A 25,446-nucleotide genomic window follows, 5' to 3' on the forward strand; every position below is an offset into this window, starting at 1 on the left:
CTCCCTCCCCACTTCCTTTCCCCCTCCTAGTAGGAGTAGGACTCCTACTAGGAGGAGGACTCCTCCTTGGCGCGCCAATAGGGCCGGCCGGCCTCCTCCCCTTGCTCCTTTATATACGGGGGCAGGGAGCACCCCTAGACACACAAGTTGATCCACATGATCGTTTTCTTAGCCGTGTGCGGTGCCCCCTTCCACCATAATCCTCGACAATATTGTAGCGGTGCTTAGGCGAAGCCCTGCGACGGTAGAACATCAAGATCGTCACCACGCCGTCGTGCTGACGGAACTTTTCCCCGACACTTTGTTGGATCGGAGTCCGGGGATCGTCATCGAGCTGAACGTGTGCTAAAACTCGAAGGTGCCGTAGTTTCAGTGCTTGATCAGTCGGGCCGTGAAGACGTACGACTACATAAACCGCGTTGTGCTAACGCTTCCGCTGTCGGTCTACAAGGGTACGTAAATCACACTCTCCCCTCTTGTTGCTATGCATCACCATGATCTTGCATGTGCGTAGGATTTTTTTTGAAATTACTACGTTCCCCAATAGTGGCATCCGAGCCTAGGTTTTATGTGTTGATGTTATATGCACGAGTAGAGCACAAGTGAGTTGTGGGCGATATAAGTCATACTGCTTACCAGCATGTCATACTTTGGTTTGGCGGTATTGTTGGACGAAGTGGCCCGGACCGACATTACGCGTACGCTTACGCGAGACCGGTTCTCCCGACGTGCTTTGCACAAAGGTGGCTAGCGGGTGTCAGTTTCTCCAACTTTAGTTGAACCGAGTGTGGCTATGCCCGGTCCTTGCGAAGGTTAAAACATCACCAACTTGACAAACTATCGTTGTGGTTTTGATGCGTAGGTAAGATTGGTTCTTACTTAAGCCCGTAGCAGCCATGTAAAACTTGCAACAACAAAGTAGAGGACGTCTAACTTGTTTTTGCAGGGTATGTTGTGATGTGATATGGTCAAGACATGATGCTAAATTTTATTGTATGAGATGATCATGTTTTGTAACCAAGTTATCAGCAACTGGCAGGAGCCATATGGTTGTCGCTTTATTGTATGCAATGCAATTGCGCTGTAATGCTTTACTTTATCACTAAGCGGTAGCGATAGTCGTGGAAGCATAAGATTGACGAGACGACAACGATGCTATGATGGTGATCAAGGTGTCGCACCGGTGACGATGGTGATCATGATGGTGCTTCGAAGATGGAGATCACAAGCACAAGATGATGATGGCCATATCATATCACTTATATTTATTGCATGTGATGTTTATCTTTTATGCATCTTATCTTGCTTTTTTGACGGTAGCATTTCAAGATGATCTCTCAGTAATTATCAAGTAGTGTTCTCCCTGAGTATGCACCGTTGCAAAAGTTCTTCGTGCTGAGACACCACGTGATGATCGGGTGTGATAGGCTCTACGTTCAAATACAACGGGTGCAAAATAGTTGCACACGCGGAATACTCAGATTATACTTGACGAGCCAAGCATATGCAGATATGGCCTCGGAACACGGAGACCGAAAGGTCGAGCATGAATCATATAGTAGATATGATCGACATAGTGATGTTCACCAATGAAACTACTCCATCTCACGTGATGATCGGACATGGTTTAGTTGATTTGGATCACGTAATCACTTAGAGGATTAGAGGGATGTCTATCTAAGTGGGATTTCTTTAGTAATATGATTAATTGAACCTAAATTTATCATGAACTTAGTACCTGATAGTATCTTGCTTGTTTATGTTTGATTGTAGATAGATGGCCCGTGTTGTTGTTCCGTTGAATTTTAATGCGTTCCTTGAGAAAGCAAAGTTGAAAGATGATGGTAGCAATTACACGGACTGGGTCCGTAACTTGAGGATTATCCTCATTGTTGCACAGAAGAATTAAGTCCTGGAAGCACCGCTGGGTGCCAGGCCTGCTGCTGGAGCAACACCAGATGTTATGAACGTCTGGCAGAGCAAAGCTGATGACTACTCGATAGTTCAGTGTGCCATGCTTTATGGCTTAGAATCGGGACATCAACGACGTTTTGAACGTCATGGAGCATATGAGATGTTCCAGAAGTTGAAGTTAATATTTCAAGCAAATGCCCGGATTGAGAGATATGAAGTCTCCAATAAGTTCTATAGCTGCAAGATGGAGGAGAACAGTTCTGTCAGTGAACATATACTCAAAATGTCTGGGTACAATAATCACTTGATTCAATTGGGAGTTAATCTTCCAGATGATTGCGTCATTGACAGAATTCTCCAATCACTACCACCTAGCTACAAGAGCTTCGTGATGAACTATAATATGCAAGGGATGAACAAGACTATTCCCGAGCTCTTCGCAATGCTAAAAGCTGCGGAGGTAGAAATCAAGAAGGAGCATCAAGTGTTGATGTCAACAAGACCACTAGTTTCAAGAAAAAGGGCAAAGGGAAGAAGAAGGGGGACTTTAAAAAGAACAGCAAGCAAGTTGCTACTCAAGAGAAGAAACCCAAACCTGGACCTAAGCCTGAAACTGAGTGCTTCTACTGCAAGCAGACTGGTCACTGGAAGCGGAACTGCCCCAAGTATTTGGCGGATAAGAAGGATGGCAAGGAGAACAAAGGTATATGTGATATACATGTTATTGATGTGTACCTTACTAATGCTCGCAGTAGCACCTGGGTATTTGATACTAGTTCTGTTGCTAACATTTGCAACTCGAAACAGTCACTATGGATTAAGCGAAGATTGGCTAAGGACGAGGTGACGATGCGCGTGGGAAATGGTTCCAAAGTCGATGTGATCGCGGTCGGCACGCTACCTCTACATCTACCTTCGGGATTAGTATTAGACCTAAATAATTGTTATTTGGTGCCAGCATTAAGCATGAACATTATATCTAGATCTTGTTTGATGCGAGACGGTTATTCATTTAAATCAGAGAATAATGGTTGTTCTATTTATATGAGTAATATCTTTTATGGTCATGCACCCTTAAAGAGTGGTCTATTCTTATTAAATCTCAATAGTAGTGACACACATATTCATAATGTTGAAGCCAAAAGATGCAAAGTTGATAATGATAGTGCAACTTATTTGTGGCACTACCGTTTGGGTCATATCGGTGTAAAGCGCATGAAGAAACTCCATACTGATGGAATTTTGGAACCACTTGGTTATGAATCAATTGGTACTTGCGAACCATGCCTTATGGGTAAGATGACAAAAACACCATTCTCCGGTACTATGGAGAGAGCAACAGATTTGTTGGAAATCATACATACAGATGTATGTGGTCCGATGAATGTTGAGGCTCGTGGCGGATATCGTTATTTTCTCACCTTCACAGATGACTTAAGCAGATATGGGTATATCTACTTAATGAAACATAAGTCTGAAACATTTGAAAAGTTCAAAGAATTTCAGAGTGAAGTTGAAAATCATCGTAACAAGAAAATAAAATTCCTACGATCTGATCGTGGAGGAGAATATTTGAGTTACGAGTTTGGTGTACATTTGAAACAATGCGGAATAGTTTCACAACTCACGCCACCCGGAACACCACAGCGTAATGGTGTGTCCGAACGTCGTAATCATACTTTACTAGATATGGTGCGATCTATGATGTCTCTTACTGATTTACCATTATCGTTTTGGGGATATGCTCTAGAGACAGCCGCATTCACGTTAAATAGGGCACCATCAAAATCCATTGAGACGACGCCTTATGAACTGTGGTTTGGCAAGAAACCAAAGTTGTCGTTTCTGAAAGTTTGGGGCTGCGATGCTTATGTGAAAAAGCTTCAACTTGATAAGCTCGAACCCAAATCGGAGAAATGTGTCTTCATAGGATATCCAAAGGAAACTATTGGATACACCTTCTATCACAGATCCGAAGGCAAGACTCTTTTTGCTAATCGGAAACTTTCTAGAGAAGGAGTTTCTCTCGAAAGAAGTGAGTGGGAGGAAAGTAGAACTTGATGAGGTAACTGTACCTGCTCCCTTATTGGAAAGTAGTACATCACAGAAATCAGTTTCTGTGACACCTACACCAATTAGTGAGGAAGCTAATGATGATGATCATGAAACTTCAGAACAAGATACTACTGAACCTCGTAGATCAACCAGAGTAAGATCCGCACCAGAGTGGTACGGTAATCCTGTTCTGGAAGTCATGCTACTAGATCATGATGAACCTACGAACTATGGAGAAGCGATGGTGAGCCCAGATTCCACAAAATGGCTTGAAGCCATGAAATCTGAGATGGGATCCATGTATGAAAACAAAGTATGGACTTTGGTTGACTTGCCCAACGATCGGCAAGCAATTGAGAATAAATGGATCTTCAAGAAGAAGACTGACGCTGACGGTAATGTTACTGTCTACAAAGCTCGACTTGTCGCAAAAGGTTTTCGACAAGTTCAAGGGATTGACTATGATGAGACCTACTCACCCATAGCGATGCTTAAGTCTGTCCGAATCATGTTAGCAATTGCCGCATTTTATAATTATGAAATTTGGTAGATGGATGTCAAAACTGCATTCCTAAATGGATTTTTGGAAGAAGAGTTGTATATGATGCAACCGGAAGGTTTTGTCGATCCAAAGGGAGCTAACAAAGTGTGCAAGCTCTAGCGATCCATTTATGGACTGGTGCAAGCTTCTCGGAGTTGGAATAAACGCTTTGATAGTGTGATGTCACGACCGGGTTTTCCGGGGTAATAAATTTCCAGAAAAGACCGTCGTGCTCATCAGCCCCAGGATTACTGTTAGCTGATGAGGCTCCAACTTGATACAGAAACTCCAAGCAAAATACAAAATATGTAGTACAAGACCATTCTGGCCTGTGAGTACAACAAATGGTTTCTAGTGGTTGATGGCGGAAGCGGGTTGTGAAACATCAGTGTCTATGGGACTCCTTTTCCCACGGGAACAGCTGACCAGGTTAATTCCTATCTTCGCGAGGCTGCTATCTCCATTGAGTGGGTTCCGGGGCTGGCATCGCGTCGCTCCTCTCCGTGCAAGAAAAATCTGGCCAAGACAATAGCCAGGGACAAGCCAGTGAGTACTTTGAATGTACTCGCAAACATTATGAACACAGGTATAATATAACAATGATGTGCTGAAAAATATTTTATGCTCATGACGTCAGTCACAAAAGATAAATAAATCTCGGATGCGTGCAAGCAGGTTATTTATAAAATTGCAATAACATGGTAGTATAAAAATTTATGAAACAAATAACAAGTAATGCCACAGTCGGGCGTCTGAGCGACGCCACATAAAGGGCTTTAAAAGAAATGCCACAGTCGGGCGTCTGGGCGACGCCACCTAAAGGGCTTTAAAAGAAAAGCCACAGTCGGGCGTCTGAGCGACGCCACATAAAGGGCTTTAAAAGAAATGCCACAGTCGGGCGTCTGAGCGACGCCACATAAAGGGCTTTAAAAGAAATGCCACAGTCGGGCGTCTGAGCGACGCCACATAAAGGGCTTTAAAAGAAATGCCACAGTCGGGCGTCTGAGCGACGCCACATAAAGGGCTTTAAAAGAAATGCCACAGTCGGGCGTCTGAGCGACGCCACATAAAGGGCTTTAAAAGAAATGCCACAGTCGGGCGTCTGAGCGACGCCACATAAAGGGCTTTAAAAGAAACAATCATAATGAATATCCCTGGAGGTAGAACCATCCCAGAGATATTCGGTAATAACAATAATATCACGGGTTAGTCAACAATAATAATAATCATAGATATCACAAGTCACGAGTAGTAATTCCATTTCTGGTTAACCGTTTCACCTCCGAAGACTGACACTAAGACCGACACCTGACCCATCCCAGACTGTAATCCTACCATGGACACGGCTATTCGAATAGGTTTATTCTCTGCAGAGGGTGTACTCTTTACCCACGAGTAACGGATCTCTTTAGTCCGTCGGGACTAATTCCGTCTACGGTCTTTTTGTTGAAAACACACCTAACTTGCACACACCAGCTCATCTCACACATGTCTGGAATCACCCACGACACCTGTTAAGCAAACTCTAAGTGGGGAGCTTACAACCTCGCGTAGCATGGGATCAAATTTATATCGCGCGCTCTAAGGGGTGGCCTCCCCTCTCGGTCCCAACCGGAAACACCCATGCCCCCGGACCAGGTGGCCTGACTACCAGCTACAACCGGTATCTTCCACCATGGTCTCTCTGTACGGTGTGTGCAGGAAAGAGGTTGACAACTTACTGAACCGTACTCTACTTGCTGTAGAGACGAGTGGTAGTACGAAACAAGTATGGGGGTTACTGGAACAAGACTCGATCTACGGTCGACTCAGGAGGTTCAAGTATTCCCTGCATGATTAGCATGACAAATATATTCTCATCCAACAGAGTCACCTCTCATATCACCTTACCATGCCATACCAGATATAACCGTCCCGACGGAGACCGGTGACAAACTCATGCCTACCCAAGGCAGAGGTTTCCTTGGGTTCCTGCCGATACGCATGCAAGGCATATGAGGGTGATTATCATCACAAGTGTGTCCATTTCCAACAGCATGGAAATCAACAACATGCACCCATGCATATGATCATACCACATGAAATAACAAGTCCTTCGAAATGCGGTGGTGTTATAAATGTATCAACGATCACACCAAAAATATTGTGCCGGGGTTCAGAATGCTTGCCTTCAATGTTGTGGAGGGGTGAGATGCTCTCCAAAAACTTTTGAAAGCTTCTTCTCTCTCCCAAAATCCTATCTAAAAATATATTTGAATTAACACATATTTCAAAAACAGAACCAAAAAGTTGTTTGAAATTTTTTCAAATAAATCTTAAAATAAACTAGATCGAATTTGAGGAAGGTAGGAAAAAGAATCATTTCATTTGGACTTATATTTAAAAAGTTATAGCCAGTCAAAGATTTGGTCAAATCTGTTATTTAAAATAAAACAGAAAAGAAAACGGTTTAGATAGAAATATGCTTTCGGTACAGAGGAGGCGTACTTGAGGCTTTACGCCTCCACTTAACCACGTGGACGGTGCGGGGTGTCACTGACAGTGGGCCTGCCTGGCCCACTGGTCAGGTTTGACCAGTCGCCGCGCGTCGTCTCCCTCCTTTGCCCGAGCGGAGCGGGGCTCCGGCGATCGTCGCCGGCGTTTGGCTGCTCCTCGCGGGCCCCCGAGGGTGGGGATGGATCCGTAAGGTTGGGGCGGTCCTCCCGGTAGTCGTTGGGTCGGCGGGGACGGAGTGAGCGGCCGGCGGCGAGCTCCGCGGCGGAGGAAGGCTTCGGTGGCGAAGTGACTTTATGGCGGCGTTGGCTCCCGATCAAAATCAAGTAGGGGAAAAGGCTCATGGGAGGATGAGAAGGTTCTTGGTGGAGAGAACGGAGAGGGAGAGGCCTTGGTGGTGCCGAAATGGCCGGGGCAGGGGCGGCGGCCGTGGTTGCCGGAGATGAGGAAGGAGGCCTCCCCGGGTTGATTGGCTGCCAATGGGGGTCCTCTGGAGGTGGCTTGAGGTCGCGTGCGTGCTCAAAGGGGCTCGGGGTGTCCATTTATAGCGTGCCGAGGTCGGTTCCGCGGCGGCCGTGGATAAGCTCTCCGGCGAACCGACGTTCTGTAGCAGCAGGGCATCGTGGCGGCGACGAGCGCTAGCGGACATGGCTGCGGATGAGCACGCGTTGTTCCAGGGGCCAGGTGGCGAGCGTGAGTGGCTTGGGCGGCGCTGAACGGCGCAGGGCTGTCGGGCGGTGGCGGCGGCTAGTGCTTGGCCTGCCGGGTGCGGCGAGGGGCGGCTTGGCGCGTAGCTGAGAGAAGGGGAGCGCGTGGCGAGGTTCTGCAGAGCGGGCCAAAGCCGTGGGGGCCAGCGTGTCGGCTCGGCCGCGTGGCTGCAATACGCGCGCTCTGGGCGCGTCCAGTGCATGCACTGAGTGTGCTCGACGAAATGCCAGAGCATGCTAGAGGTCGCGGTTGAGGCTGGCAATTCAGAGACCCAGGTTAGGAGCAACTGGAATCCTAGTGGACATGCTAGTATGATCCGAGGTGCAAGGTCACAATGCAAAGACAAAATCATGTCAAAACTGGCCATGCACACCAGGTGTTTGACAAAATGCCAAGGGCACTTAGGCATTTCTTGGAGTGGCCAAAATCTCCAGATGGTGGTCTCTTTAGATGCAAGAGAGAGTGGTGAGGTTAGTTGGACAAAAGCAGAGACTTGTTAGTGCAAGTTTAGCAGAACTTCAATTCTGGACAGGAAATAAATGACATTATTTCATGAACCAAAAATGATCCAAAAGGTGCATGCTCCTGGACTTAAGGGTTTAACATGGGGGACTACAAGTAGGAGAAATGGTCAAGGGTTAAAGAGCAAGTAAAAACATGGTTGCTGTACAAACCATCAAGTTGGTCCAGAATGAAGATGAGGTTGATTCACTCAAATTTTTCAAAGGACATAAATAGGTTTTTGCACAAAGTGGAATAATAGGCTCCTACTGACCTCCCTTAATTTTGGTAGAAGTTTTAAAGAAATAATTAAATAGGTTGTAGTGCAAAATGCACTCTGGACCAGAGAAGAAAAATTGAGTGTAAGGCTCAAAATATTTCATGAATGGAATATATTTTAGCATAAAAGTGATTTAAAAACATCACATGACATCTCCAAATTTTTGTGGAAATTTTAAGTGAATTTATCAAATGGTTGTAGTTCAAATAAGGCCATTTAACCTAGAAAACCCTTTTCAAGAAAATAAAGATCAAGCAACTTAATTATTTAATTAGTTACACTGATAAAAGGAAAGTTTTTCTTGAGAGGTTAAACAAGTCCAACAACATTTTTTGAAAAGTTTTCTCTTTGGGAAAAACTCATCATAACAGGGAAGGAAATGATTTAAACAAAATCAAAATGGAGCTCAAAAATTCAAAGTTTTAAATCCTGGCAAAATTTTATTCCCTTAAAACAAGGCCAAATTTTTAGGGTGTCACAATACTAACCCCCTTAAGAAAAAAATCTCGTCCTCGAGATTTGCTAAAAGCGGTGTTAAGAAAATAATTACGCAATGACGATGTGGCTACAGTGAGAGGGCAATAAGTGGTGAAAAACCACAGTGTGAAAAACTGGGGCTGCGCGGAAAAGTCTACGGTTCGGGACAAAAACGGGTGATTTCTATGCTGGATATAAATTTAGGATAACTCCTAAATTTCGATATACGCTGGTTGTACCCGAGAGCACAGTGCTCTCTCTGGCCGACAGGTGGACCCGGGGTCCACTGTCAGTCTCCTCTTCTTCTCCCTCTGGCCCTTTCTTCTTCCTCTCTCCCGCGCGCTTTCTCCACCGGCGACGCCTAGTGTGTAGGGCATCTAGGCCGTACCGTGGTAGTGCGTGGCATGCTAGCTGCCGGTGCAGCGTGCACTCACCTCGCGGGCCAGCGCGCTGTCGGCACTGCTCGCGGATTCAACTCCGAACACCGGCGATCGGCGACGAGCGGCGTTGGTGGACTTCGCCCACCGTACACCGAGCTCGAGCTATAAAAACGGCCGGGGTGCCTCTCTCTTCTTCCTCACACCTGGCCTCACTTCTTCTCCTCCTTCTTTCTCCGTTACTGCTTACAGAAGCTCGGTCGAGGCTCTAATGGCGGAGGCGATGCCGGACTGGTTTGTGATCCTGATATGCGGAGGGCTGGCGACACTGCTGGGGCTCTCTATGCTCCTGTGCGCGATGATCTTCGACGAGTATCGCGACGCTGCGGCTCGGGTGTTGGTTCTCCGCGGTGGTAGTGATCATGAGGAGTAGATGGGGTGTGCCGGGTGCTAACTGTTGTTAGGGGGGATTAGCTGGATGTAAGACCGTTGCAAAGTTTTGCAAACAGTGTATGTGTCCGAATGATAAGGGTTGTGAGTCTCCTCGTGGTGCTGAGTGAAATTAAATAATCCATGTCGTGAAGTGGCAGGTGTAGCAATTCAGGGAAAAGAAAATCTCACTCCAGGGTTTTGCGAGGTAAAAACAGTTAATTTAAAGGAGCATAAACCACAACAAAAACTACACACATTAGCAGAAGCCAAATAATTGACTCGTCGTACAAACTCAAGGTATTACGCATAAGTCACACACATAAATAAATGCTGCAAAGAACAAATACAGTAGTGACGTCTAAAATGAAAATGGTAACTGGGCGGGGTCCTGATAAAATGTCTCTGGTAAAGGAATACATTCTTCTTCAATTGGAGGCAGTGGATTGACCAGTCGATGTATGCGTCTCTCCGTGTCGGGTCTCAGTGGTCTGCCGATGGCAATCTGAGGATTTAAATCTGCGAGGCTCTGGAGATAATCCATCACTCGCTGGTTTAAATGCTCTTGAGCAATGATGTACTGGATAAGGTTGGCCAGAACTGGGTCTCTCTCAATACGTCCACCGGGAAAATATGTAACTTCTCCGGGTGCTGCACGACTCGGAAAGTAATAATATCCTCGTTCGCGGGCATAGGGTACTGCGGATCAAAGACGAGCAATCGCTTCTTTCGCAGCAGCTTCTATGGCCAAGTGTGGGGTTGGCATAGATTTCCCCACGAAGGAAACTTCTGTAGGATGTTGGTTGGGGTCTACAGGAGGAATGTGTGCTGCTGCCCAATATTCCGAGGTGGATGGGGTGATCCTCGATTTGAACAGCTCGTACAGGGGTGGCTGGGTAGAACCCATGGTACTGGGGGTAAAATCCCACAATAATTTGACAAAGCTACCTGGGGTTGCATCTGGGGTTCTCAGATGAATGCTGGGGTTCGGCATGACAGGAAAAAGCGTGAGTGTTGTGCACAAAGTGAGGGTTGTTGGGTAAGGTCACAAGGTGGCCTTTATATAGCAATGGAGCCGGATCGTTTTACCGTGGTGAAAGGTAAAAATTTGCCAGCTTAGCTCCAAAGGTCGGGTCAGTGTCAGAGATACACATATCTCATAAAGAGACGTGTTACTGTGGTTGCCGTCGGGTTGGTTTTGGGTAGTTGTGCCTGGAAAAATATGCAGCTATGCGCTGACCAAATATGCAAGGCTATTATTAAAACAGAGGCACAAAGACAGGCTGCGTTAATATACGCGGTCGCATGATTACAAAACGAGGATACATTGAAACTTGGTGCTACTCATATGGCTTAGTCTACTTCGTTTATGTCTAAACGGGCGTGCCTGGTGGATGTCGAGGCTTCTCCACGTGTCTCTCTGCCGGGATTAGTCGGAGATGGCGGAGGAACTGCAGGGTCGGGGTAGTGAGAATGACCATTGCGGGGATTGTTGGCCACAACCCCGTTGGAGTGTGCTCCCAATATGCGACGAAGCACTTCTGGGGTTATCGCAGCACCTTGGCCGATGGCCGGGGCAGATCTCGGGGTCTCGATCGGTTGTCCAAACAGCACGACTGGGTTGTCGGTGTTGGGCTCGTTTTCATCTCTTGCCGGGGCTCGACGAACCAGCTCTCCACGAGCTGCGATTAGATCAATAGTGATCTGGTCGAACAGTGCCTCTAGTGCACTTACATAGCGCACTAGGTGCAACAATGCGGGGTCCGTCTCGTGATCTCCATTGGCAACTTGGGGTGGTCTACCATACCCTTCACGTCTGGGATAGTAGTGGAACGAGCGACAGTTAACTCTGGGCGACAAGTGCCTGAGATGAACTATAGCCTCTCGAGCGGCTAGCTGGATGGCTTGTGGCTCAAAGGAAGTTGTTCTTCCGGTGAACCGGTAGGGACGCTCGGGTGCTAGACTCCTACCGTAAATGTGCACAGTGGCCCAGAATTGGCGGTCTTCACTGCTCATGGGTCCTTGATACACAACATATTCTGGTGGCTCCTCTAACGCGTAGGCACGACGGGTGAGGTTTGCGAGGATGGTCACAAAACCTCCAAGGTTGGTTGCTGTGGTTTCGTTGTGCACTATAGGTCCAGGCATTATGGCTCGGTTTGGGGTAGCGGCTGTGTTGTGCTGGTTTGGTGCTAGCGCACCATTTTTATAAGGAAAAGGGGACAGAGTCTTCCTTCGCACGCTTGTGAGAAAGGACTATTAGGGGCCGGTCACTGGCGCATGAGTGACAGGTTAGGTTGGTAGGTTGGGCACCGACTGTAAAAAGGAGTCGGGGTCACTGTGTGGCTATCTTGCACGAGAAGCTTGGCTGGGGTTTGGTTAAGGTCTGGTGGGTTGGTTTGCCTAGTTTATTGACCTGGCTAAGATAGGATTAGCCAATGGTCAGCCTGGCTCTGATACCAAGTCTGTCACGACCGGGTTTTCCTGGGTAATAAATTTCCAGAAAAGACCATCGTGCTCATCAGCCCCAGGATTACTGTTAGCTGATGAGGCTCCAACTTGATACAGAAACTCCAAGCAAAATACAAAATATGTAGTACAAGACCATTCTGGCCTGTGAGTACAACAAATGGTTTCTAGTGGTTGATGGCGGAAGCGGGTTGTGAAACATCAGTGTCTATGGGACTCCTTTTCCCACGGGAACAGCTGACCAGGTTAATTCCTATCTTCGCGAGGCTGCTATCTCCATTGAGTGGGTTCCGGGGCTGGCATCGCGTTGCTCCTCTCCGTGCAAGAAAAATCTGGCCAAGACAATAGCTAGGGACAAGCCAGTGAGTACTTTGAATGTACTCGCAAACATTATGAACACAGGTATAATATAACAATGATGTGCTGAAAAATATTTTATGCTCATGATGTCAGTCACAAAAGATAAATAAATCTCGGATGCGTGCAAGCAAGTTATTTATAAAATTGCAATAACATGGTAGTATAAAAATTTATGAAACAAATAACAAGTAATGCCACAGTCGGGCGTCTGAGCGACGCCACATAAAGGGCTTTAAAAGAAATGCCACAGTCGGGCGTCTGGGCGACACCACCTAAAGGGCTTTAAAAGAAAAGCCACAGTCGGGCGTCTGAGCGACGCCACATAAAGGGCTTTAAAAGAAATGCCACAGTCGGGCATCTGAGCGACGCCACATAAAGGGCTTTAAAAGAAATGCGACAGTCGGGCGTCTGAGCGACGCCACATAAAGGGATTTAAAAGATATGCCACAGTCGGGCGTCTGAGCGACGCCACATAAAGGGCTTTAAAAGAAATGCCACAGTCGGGCGTCTGAGCGACGCCACATAAAGGGCTTTAAAATAAATGCCACAGTCGGGCGTCTGAGCGACGCCACATAAAGGGCTTTAAAAGAAATGCCACAGTCGGGCGTCTGAGCGACGCCACATAAAGGGCTTTAAAAGAAATGCCACAGTCGGGCGTCTGAGCGACGCCACATAAAGGGCTTTAAAAGAAACAATCATAATGAATATCCCTAGAGGTAGAACCATCCCAGAGATATTCGGTAATAACAATAATATCACGGGTTAGTCAACAATAATAATAATCATAGATATCACAAGTCACGAGTAGTAATTCCATTTCTGGTTAACCCTTTCACCTTCGAAGACCGACACTAAGACCGACACCTGACCCATCCCAGACTGTAATCCTTAACCATGGACATGGCTATTCGAATAGGTTTATTCTCTGCAGAGGGTGTACTCTTTACCCACGAGTAACGGATCTCTTTAGTCCATCGGGACTAATTCCGTCTACGGTCTTTTTGTTGAAAACACACCTAACTTGCACACACCAGCTCATCTCACACGTGTCTGGAATCACCCACGACACCTGTTAAGCAAACTCTAAGTGGGGAGGCTACAACCTCGCGTAGCATGGGATCAAATTTATATCGCGCGCTCTAAGGGGTGGCCTCCCCTCTCGGTCCCAACCGGAAACACCCATGCCCCCGGACCAGGTGGCCTGACTACCAGCTACAACCGGTATCTTCCACCATGGCCTCTTTGTACGGTGTGTGCTGGAAAGAGGTTGACAACTTACTGAACCGTACTCTACTTGCTGTAGAGACGAGTGGTAGTACGAAACAAGTATGGGGGTTACTGGAACAAGACTCGATCTACGGTCGACTCAGGAGGTTCAAGTATTCCCTGCATGATTAGCATGACAAATATATTCTCATCCAACAGAGTCACCTCTCATATCACCTTACCATGCCATACCAGATATAACCGTCCCGACGGAGACCGGCGACAAACTCATGCCTACCCAAGGCAGAGGTTTCCCCGGGTTCCTGCCGATATGCATGCAAGGCATATGAGGGTGATTATCATCACAAGTGTGTCCATTTCCAACAGCATGGAAATCAACAACATGCACCCATGCATATGATCATACCACATGAAATAACAAGTCCTTCAAAATGCGGTGGTGTTATAAATGTATCAACGATCACACCAAAAATATTATGCCAGGGTTCAGAATGCTTGCCTTCAATGTTGTGGAGGGGTGAGATGCTCTCCAAAACTTTTGAAAGCTTCTTCTCTCTCCCAAAATCCTATTTAAAAATATATTTGAATTAACACATATTTCAAAAACAGAACCAAAAAGTTGTTTGAAATTTTTTCAAATAAATCTTAAAATAAACTAGATCGAATTTGAGGAAGGTAGGAAAAAGAATCATTTCATTTGGACTTATATTTAAAAAGTTATAGCCAGTCAAAGATTTGGTCAAATTTGTTATTTAAAATAAAACAGAAAAGAAAACGGTTCAGATAGAAATACGCTTTCGGTACAGAGGAGGCGTACTTGAGGCTTTACGCCTCCACTTAACTACGTGGACGGTGCAGGGTGTCACTGACAGTGGGCCTGCCTGGCCCACTGGTCAGGTTTGACCAGTCGCCGCGCGTCGTCTCCCTCCTTTGCCCGAGCGGAGCGGGGCTCCGGCGATCGTCGCCGGCGTTTGGCTGCTCCTCGCGGGCCCCCGAGGGTGGGGATGGATCCGTAAGGTTGGGGCGGTCCTCCCGGTAGTCGTTGGGTCGGCGGGGACGGAGTGAGCGGCTGGCGGCGAGCTCCGCGGCGGAGGAAGGCTTCGGTGGCGAAGTGACTTTGTGGCGGCGTTGGCTCCCGATCAAAATCAAGTAGGGGAAAAGGCTCACGGGAGGATGAGGAGGTTGTTGGTGGAGAGAACGGAGAGGGAGAGGCCTCGGTGGTGCCAAAATGGCCGGGGCAGGGGCGGCGGCCGTGGTTGCCGGAGATGAGGAAGGAGGCCTCCCCGGGTCGATTGGCTGCCAATGGGGGTCCTCTGGAGGTGGCTTGAGGTCGCGTGCATGCTCAAAGGGGCTCGGGGTATCCATTTATAGCATGCCGAGGTCGGTTCCGCGGCGGCCGTGGATAAGCTCTCCGGCGAACCGACGTTCTGTAGCAGCAGGGCATCGTGGCGGCGACGAGCGCTAGCGGACATGGCTGCGGATGAGCACGCGCTGTTCCAGGGGCCAGGTGGCGAGCGTGAGTGGCTTGGGCGGCGCTGAACAACGCAGGGCTGTTGGGCGGCGGCAGCGGCTAGTGCTTGGCCTGCCGGGTGCGGCGAGGGGCGGCTTGGCGCGTAGCTGAGAGAAGGGGGGCGCGTGGCGAGGTTCTGCAGAGCGGGCCAAAGCCGTGGGGGCCAGCGTGTCGGCTCGGCCAGGTGGCTGCAATACGCGCGCTCTGGGCGCGTCCAGTGCACGCACTGAGTGTGCTCGACGAAATGCCAGAGCATGCTAGAGGTCGCGGTTGAGGCTGGCAATTAACATACCCAGGTTAGGAGCAACTGGAATCCTAGTGGACATGCTAGTATGATCCGAGGTGCAAGGTCACAATGCAAAGACAAAATCATGTCAAAACTAGGCATGCACACCAGGTGTTTGACAAAATGCCAAGGGCACTTAGGCATTTCTTGGAGTGGCCAAAATCTCCAGATGGTGGTCTCTTTAGATGCAAGAGAGAGTGGTGAGGTTAGTTGGACAAAAGCAGAGACTTGTTAGTGCAAGTTTAGCAGAACTTCAATTCTGGACAGGAAATAAATGACATTATTTCATGAACCAAAAATGATCCAAAAGGTGCATGCTCCTGGACTTAAGGGTTTAACATGGGGGACTACAAGTAGGAGAAATGGTCAAGGGTTAAAGAGCAAGTAAAAACATGGTTGCTGTACAAACCATCAAGTTGGTCCAGAATGAAGATGAGGTTGATTCACTCAAATTTTTCAAAGGACATAAATAGGTTTTTGCACAAAGTGGAATAATAGGCTCCTACTGACCTCCCTTAATTTTGGTAGAAGTTTTAAAGAAATAATTAAATAGGTTGTAGTGCAAAATGCACTCTGGACCAGAGAAGAAAAATTGAGTGTAGGGCTCAAAATATTTCATGAATGGAATATATTTTAGCATAAAAGTGATTTAAAAACATCACATGACATCTCCAAATTTTTGTGGAAATTTTAAGTGAATTTATCAAATGGTTGTAGTTCAAATAAGGCCATTTAACCTAGAAAACCCTTTTCAAGAAAATAAAGATCAAGCAACTTAATTATTTAATTAGTTACACTGATAAAAGGAAAGTTTTTCTTGAGAGGTTAAACAAGTCCAACAACATTTTTTGAAAAGTTTTCTCTTTGGGAAAAACTCATCATAACAGGGAAGGAAATGATTTAAACAAAATCAAAATGGAGCTCAAAAATTCAAAGTTTTAAATCCTGGCAAAATTTTATTCCCTTAAAACAAGGAAAAAATTTTGGGGTGTCACATGTGATCGAAGCATTTGGTTTTGTACAGACTTTTGGAGAAGCCTGTATTTACAAGAAAGTGAGTGGGAGCTCTGTAGCATTTCTGATATTATATGTAGATGACATATTACTAATTGAAAATGATATAGAATTTCTGAATAGCATAAAGGGATACTTGAATAAGAGTTTTTCAATGAAAGACCTCGGTGAAGCTGCTTACATATTGGGCATTAAGATCTATAGAGATAGATCAAGATGCTTAATTGGACTTTCACAAAGCACATACCTTGACAAAATTTTGAAGAAGTTCAAAATGGATCAAGCAAAGAAAGGATTCTTGCCTGTGTTACAAGGTGTGAAATTGAGTAAGACTCAATGCCCGACCAATGCAGAAGATAGAGAGAAAATGAAAGATGTTCCCTATGCTTCAGCCATAGGCTCTATCATGTATGCAATGTTGTGTACCAGACCTGAAGTGTGTCTTGCTATAAGTCTAGCAGGGAGGTACCAAAGTAATCCAGGAATGGGTCACTAGACAGCGGTCAAGAACATCCTAAAATACCTGAAAAGGACTAGGGATATGTTTCTCATATATGGAGGTGACAAAGAGCTCATCGTAAATGGTTACGTTGATGCAAGCTTTGACACTGATCTAGACGATTCTAAATCGCAAACCGGATACGTGTTTACATTAAACGGTGGAGCTGTCAGTTGGTGCAGTTCTAAACAAAGCGTTGTGGCGGGATCTACATGTGAAGCGGAGTACATAGCTTCTTCAGAAGCAGCAAACGAAGGAGTCTAGATGAAGGAGTTCATATCCGATCTAGGTGTCATACCTAGTGCATCGGGTCCAATGAAAATCTTTTGTGACAATACTGGTGCAATTACCTTGGCAAAGGAATCCAGATTTCACAAGAGAACCAAGCACATCAAGAGACGCTTCAATTCCATCCGGGATCTAGTCCAGGTGGGAGACATAGAGATTTGCAAGATACATACGGATCTGAATGTTGTAGACCCATTGACTAAGCCTCTTCCACGAGCAAAACATGATCAGCACCAAAGCTCCATGGGTGTTAGAATCATTACTGTGTAATCTAGATTATTGACTCTAGTGCAAGTGGGAGACTGAAGGAAATATGCCCTAGAGGCAATAATAATGTTATTGTTTTATTTCCTTATATCATGATAAATTTTTATTATTCATGCTAGAATTGTATTATCCAGAAACATAATACTTGCGTGAATACATAGACAAACTAAACGTCACTAGTATGCCTCTACTTGACTAGCTCGTTAATCAAAGATGGTTATGTTTCCTAACCATAGACATGTGTTGTCATTTGATTAACGGGATCACATTATTAGGAGAATAATGTGATTGACATGACCCATTCCATTAGCTTAGCACCCGATCGTTTAGTATGTTGCTATTGCTTTCTTCATGACTTATACATGTTCCTATGACTATGAGATTATGCAACTCCCGTTTGCCGGAGGAACACTTTGTGTGCTACCAAACGTCACAACGTAACTGGGTGATTATAAAGGAGCTCTACAGGTGTCTCCAAAGGTAAATGTTGGGTTGGCGTATTTCGAGATTAGGATTTGTCACTCCGATTGTCGGAGAGGTATCTCTGGGCCCTCTCGGTAATGCACATCACATAAGCCTTGCAAGCATTGAAACTAATGAGTTAGTTGCGAGATGATGTATTATGAAACGAGTAAAGAGACTTGCCGGTAACGAGATTGAAATAGGTATTGAGATACCGACGACCGAATCTCGGGCAAGTAACATACCGATGACAAAGGGAACAACGTATGTTGTTATGCGGTCTGACCGATAAAGATCTTTGTAGAATATGTGGGAGCCAATATGAGCATCCAGGTTCCGCTATTGGTTATTGACCGGAGACATGTCTTGGTCATGTCTACATTGTTCTCAAACCCGTAGGGTCCGCATGCTTAAGGTTTCGATGACAGTTATATTATGAGTTTATGAGTTTTGATGTACCGAAGTTAGTTCGGAGTCCCGGATGTGATCACGGACATAATGAGGAGTCTCGAAATGGTCGAGACATAAAATTGATATGATGGACGGCTATATTCGGACACTGGAAGTGTTCCGGCTGATTTCGAAGAAAACCAGAGTACCGGAGGGTTACCGGAACCCCCCGGGAGAAGTAATGGGCCATATGGGCCTTAGTGGAGAGAGAGAAGGGCAGCCAGGGTGGGTCGCGCGCCTCCTCCCCTGGTCCGAATTGGACTAGGAGAGGGGGGGCGGCGCCCCCCTTTCCTTCTCCCTCCCCACTTCCTTTCCCCCTCCTAGTAGGAGTCCTACTCCTACTAGGAGGAGGACTCCTCCTTGGCGCGCCAATAGGGCCGGCCGGCCTCCTCCCCTTGCTCCTTTATATACGGGGGCAGGGGGCACCCCTAGACACACAAGTTGATCCACGTGATCGTTTTCTTAGCTGTGTGCGGTGCCCCCTTCCACCATAATCCTCGATAATATTGTAGCGGTGCTTAGGCGAAGCCCTGCGACGGTAGAACATCAAGATCGTCACCACGCCGTCGTGCTGACGGAACTCTTCCCCGACACTTTGCTGGATCGGAGTTCGGGGATCGTCATCGAGCTGAACATGTGCTAAAACTCGGAGGTGCCGTAGTTTCAGTGCTTGATCGGTCGGGCCGTGAAGACGTACGACTACATCAACCGCGTTGTGCTAACGCTTCCGTTGTCGGTCTACAAGGGTACGTAGATCACACTCTCCCCTCTCGTTGCTATGCATCACCATGATCTTGCGTGTGCGTAGGAATTTTTTTTGAAATTACTACGTTCCCCAACAATAGTCGCATCGTGGGCGTTACACATGTGCTTGTAGTTCAAATTTGAATTTTGCACATTAAATGCCCAGAAACTCAATTAATGCATAAAAATGCCAAACGAACCCGGATGAATTCCAAATTTAAACACGACACTCATGTACTAGTTGCATGTTCACTGCATGTAAATATTCTAGCAATTCAAACACCATCCTTTCCCTCTGTAACACCATTTTGTCTTTCAAAACATAATGAAAAAAATCAGATATACCACAAACAGTTTACTAGAAAGAATCATGTGGGATGCGATATAAAATATCTTGGCGCACTGTCTTGTCTGGATTACGCAGGAAGCTTCGTCGTCTATAGTCAACCGCCCCCGCTTGAACCACACTTGCGCGCCAGTTTCTCGCGGCACCGGGCGAAATTTTTCTGCCACCGCGGAAATATCTATCTCCCCGCCCCCTCCCTCCCACCAAAATCCACATTTCCACCGTTCCTCCTTGCTTTCCAAGTTCAAACCTTCACTACTGCTTTACTGGCAGCCCAGCCTCCTCGCCGGCGACCCTTCTTCTTGCAGCGCCGTCTCCTCACCGGCGACCCTTCTTCTTGCAGCGCTGCCTCCTCGCTCACCAGCGACCCTTGATGTCTACTGATGTCTACTACACAACCTTCTTCTTGTAGACATTGTTGGGCCTCCAAGTGCAGAGGTTTGTAGGACAGTAGCAAATTTCCCTCAAGTGGATGACCTAAGGTTTATCAATCCGTAGGAGGCGTAGGATGAAGATGGTCTCTCTCAAGCAACCCTGCAACCAAATAACAAAGAGTCTCTTGTGTCCCCAACACACCCAAGACAATGGTAAATTGTATAGGTGCACTAGTTCAGCGAAGAGATGGTGATACAAGTGGTATATGGATAGTAGATAATGATTTTTGTAATCTAAAAATATAAAACAGCAAGGTAACTAATGATAAAAGTGAGCACAAATGGTATTGCAATGCTAGGAAACAAGGCCTAGGGTTCATACTTTCACTAGTGCAAGTTCTCTCAACAATAATAACATAATTGGATCATATAACTATCCCTCAACATGCAACAAAGAGTCACTCCAAAGTCACTAATAGCGGAGAACAAATGAAGAGATTATGGTAGGGTACGAAACCAGCTCAAAGTTATTCTTTCCAATCAATCCGTTGGGCTATTCCTATAAGTGTCACAAACATCCCTAGAGTTCGTACTAGAATAACACCTTACGACACAAATCAACCAAAACCCTAATGTCACCTAGATACTCCAATGTCACCTCAAGTATCCGTGGGAATGATTATACGATATGCATCACACAATCTCAGATTCATCTATTCAACCAACACATAGAACCTCAAAGAGTGCCCCAAAGTTTCTACCGAAGAATAACGACGAAAACATGTGCCAACCCCTATGCATAGGTTCATGGCCGGAACCCGCAAGTTGATCACCAAAACATACATCAAGTGAATCACGTGATATCCCATTGTCACCACAGATACGCACGGCAAGACATACATCAAGTGTTCTCAAATCTTTAAAGACTCAATCCGATAAGATAACTTCAAAGGGGAAACTCAATCCATTACAAGAGAGTAGAGGGGGAGAAGAAACATAAGATCCAACTATAATAGCAAAGCTCGTGATACATCAAGATTGTACCACCTCAAGAACACAAGAGAGAGAGAGAGATCAAACACATAGCTACTGGTACATACCCTCAGCCCCGAGGGATAACTACTCCCTCCTCGTCATGGAGAGCACCGGGATGATGAAGATGGCCAACGGAGAGGGATTCCCCCCCCTCCGGCAGGGTGCCAGAACGGGTCTAGATTGTTTTTCGGTGGCTATAGAGGCTTCTAGCGGCGGAAATCCCGATCTATTGTGCTCCCTGATCGTTTTAGGGTATATGGATATATATAGGCGGAAGAAATACGTCAGGGGAGCCATGAGGGGCCCACGAGGGTGGAGGGCGTGCCCAGGGGGTGGGTGCGCCCCCTGCCTCGTGGCTTCCTCGTTGCTTCCCTTACGTACACTCCAAATCTTCTGGATTGCTTCCATTCCAAAATAAGTTCCGTGAAGTTTCAGGTCAATTGGACTCCGTTTGATTTTCCTTTTCTGCGATACTCTAAAACAAGGTAAAAACAGAAATTGGCACTGGGGTCTGGGTAAATAGGTTAGTCCCAAAAATAATATAAAAGTGCATAATAAAGCCCATAAACATCCAAAACAGATAATATAATAGCATGCAATAATAAAAAATTATAGATACGTTGGAGACGTATCAGCATCCCCAAGCTTAATTCCTGCTCGTCCTCGAGTAGGTAAATGATAAAAATAGAATTTTTGATGTGGAATGCTACCTAACATATTTATCCATGTAATTCTTCTTTATTGTGGCAAGAATATTCAGATCCATAAGATTCCAGACAAAAGTTTAATATTACCATAAAAATAATAATACTTCAAGCATACTAACAAAGCAATCATGTCTTCTCAAAATAACATGGCCAAAGAAAGTTCATCCCTACAAAATCATATAGTTTTGTCATGCTCCATTTTTGTCACACAAGAATGCTCTCATCATGCACAGCCCCGATGACAAGCCAAGCAATTGTTTCATAGCACTATGGGTGGAATAGAATATATGAGCGCGAGCCATCGACATAGCACTATGGGTGGAATAGAATACAATGATGGGGGTTATGTGGAGAAGACAAAAAGGAGAAAGTCTCACATCAACGAGGCTAATAAATGAGCTATGGAGATGCCCATCGATTGATGTTAATGCAAGGAGTAGGGATTTCCATGCAACGGATGCACTAGGGCTATAAATGTATGAAAGCTCAACAAAAGAAACTAAGTGGGTGTGCATCCAACTTGCTTGCTCACGAAGACCTAGGGCACTTGAGGAGGCCCATTGTTGGAATATACAAGCCAAGTTCTATAATGAAAAATTCCCACTAGTATATGAAAGTGACAAAACAAGAGACTCTCTATCATGAGGATTATGGTGCTACTTTGAAGCACAAGTGTGGCAAAGGATAGTAGCATTGTCCCTTCTCTCTTTTTCTCTCATTTTTTTGGGACTTCTCTTTTTTATGGCCTTTCTCTTTTTTGGGGCCTTCTCCTTTTTTTATGGCCTTTCTCTCTTTTTTTTATTCCTCACTTGGGACAATGCTCTATGAAATTACGATCATCACTCTTCTATTTATTTACAACTCAATGATTACAACTCGATGCTAGAACAAAAGATGACTCTATATGAATGCCTCCGGCGGTGTACCGGGATATGCAATGAACCAAGAGTGACATGTATGAAAGAATTATGAACGGTGGCTTTGCCACAAATACTATGTCAACTACATGATCATGCTAAGCAATATGACAATGATGAATGTGTCATGATAAACGGAATGGTGGAAAGTTGCATGGCAATATATCTCGGAATGGCTATGGAAATGCCATAATAGGTAGGTATGGTGGCTGTTTTGAGGAAGATATAAGGAGGTTTATGTGTGATAGAGCGTATCATATCATTGGGTTTGGATGCACCGGCGAAGTTTGCACCAACTCTCAATGTGAGAAAGGGCAATGCATGGTACCGAAGAGGCTAGCAATGATGGAAGTGTAAGAGTGCGTATAATCCATGGACTCAACATTAGTCATAAAGAACTCACATAATTATTGCAAAAATCTACAAGTCATCAAAAACCAAGCATTACACGCATGCTCCTAGGGGGTGGATTGGTAGGAAAAGACCATCGCTTGTCCCCGACCGCCACTCATAAGGAAGACAATCAAATGACACCTCATATTTCAAATTGGTTACACAATGTTTACCATACGTGCATGCTACGGGACTTGCAAACTTCAACACAAGTATTTCTCAAATTCACAACTACCCAACTAGCACAACTTTGATATCACTATCTCCATATCTCAAAACAATCATCAAGTATCAAACTTCTCTTAGTATTCAATGCACTTATATGAAAGTTTTTATTATATCCCTCTTGGATGCCCATCATATTAGGACTAATTTCATACCCAAAGCAAATTACCATGCTGTTCTAAAGACTCTCAAAATAATATAAGTGAAGCATCAGAGTTCATCTAATTTTTCAAAATAAAACCACCACTGTGCTCTAAAAAGATATACGTGAAGCACTAGAGCAACAACAAACTACTCCGAAAGATATAAGTGAAGATCAATGAGTAGTCGAATAATTATGCAACTATGTGAAGACTCTCTAACATTTAAGAATTTTAGATCTTGGTATTTTATTCAAACAGCAAGCAAAACTAAATAAAATGAAATGACTCTCCAAGCAAAACACATATCATGTGTTGAATAAAAATATAGCTCCATGTAAAGTTACCGATGAACGAAGACGAAAGAGGGGATGCCTTCCGGGGCATCCCCAAGCTTAGGCTTTTGGTTGTCCTTGAATATTACCTTGGGGTGCCTTTGTCATCCCCAAGCTTAGGCTCTTGCCACTCCTTATTCCATAGTCCATCGATTCTTTACCCAAAACTTGAAAACTTCACAACACAAAACTTAAATAGAAAATCTCGTGAGCTCCGTTAGCGAAAGAAAACAAAACACCACTTCAGGTATTGTAATGAACTCATTATTTATTTATATTGGTGTTAAACCTACTTTATTCCAACTTATCTATGGTTTATAAGCTATTTTACTAGCCATAGATTCATCAAAATAAGCAAACAACACACGAAAAAAGAATCTGTCAAAAACAGAACAGTCTGTAGTAATCTCTAGCTAACACAGACTTCTGGAACCCCAAAAATTCTAAAATAAATTGCTGGACGTGAGGAATTTATCTATTAATCATCTTCCAAAAGAATTAACTAAATATCACTCTCCAAATAAAAAAGGCAGCAATTCTCGTGAGCGCTAAAGTTTCTGTTTTTTACAGCATGATCAACAAGACTTTTCCCAAGTCTTCCCAAAGGTTCTACTTGGCACAAACACTAAATAAAAGCATAAAACCACATCTAAACAGAGGATAGATGAATTAATTATTACTAAACAGGAGCAAAAAGCAAGGAACCAAAATAAAGTTGGGTTGCCTCCCAACAAGCGTTATCGTTTAACGCCCCTAACTAGGCATGATGATTTCAATGATGCTCACATAAAAGATAAGAATTGTAACATAAAGAGGGCATCATGAAGAATATGACCAGCACATTTAAGTCTAACCCACTTCCTATGCATAGGGATTTTGTGAGCAAACAACTTGTGGGGACAATAGTCAACTAGCATAGGAAGGTAAAACAAGCATAACTTCAAAACTTTAAGCACATAGAGAGGAAACTTGATATTATTGCAATTCCTACAAGCATATATGCCTCCCTCATAATAATTTTCAGTAGCATCATGAATGAATTCAACAATATAACCATCACATAAAGCATTCTTTTCATGATCTACAAGTATAGAAAATCTACTACCACTACTGGAATCAGCTACTTTGCCATCTGCCAGCTCTTTGCCGTTTGCTAGCAGACGGCAAAGAAGCTCTTTGCCATCAGCTACCCAAAAGCGGATGGCAAAGAACTAGCTGATGGCAAAGACCTTCTTTGCCATCAGCCAGTTCTTTGCTGTCTGCTAGCAGACGACAAAGATTCTTTGCCGTCGGCTAGCGGACGGCAAAGAGGGAGGGGGCCCCACTGACGAGCTGCTTAAAAAAACTTAACGGCCCCCCTCTTTGCCGTCTGCTAGCGGACGGCAAAGAGCAAAAAGAGGACAGCAAAGGGGGGCGGACGACAAAGAATTAACATATCTAACGGCCGCGCCCCACCCAGCCCCTCTCTCTCTGTTTCTCTCCCTCTTCACACGCACGCCGCCGCCCCCACCACTCGCCGCCGCCCCATCGCCCCACCACCCCGCCGCCCCACCGCCCCCCTGCCCTGATGCCACCGCGGCCCCGTCGCCCTGCCGTCTCGGCGCCACCGCGCCCTGGCCCCCT

The sequence above is a fragment of the Triticum dicoccoides genome, chromosome 1A, assembly GCF_002162155.2.
Source record: "Triticum dicoccoides isolate Atlit2015 ecotype Zavitan chromosome 1A, WEW_v2.0, whole genome shotgun sequence".
Lineage (NCBI taxonomy): Eukaryota > Viridiplantae > Streptophyta > Magnoliopsida > Poales > Poaceae > Triticum > Triticum dicoccoides.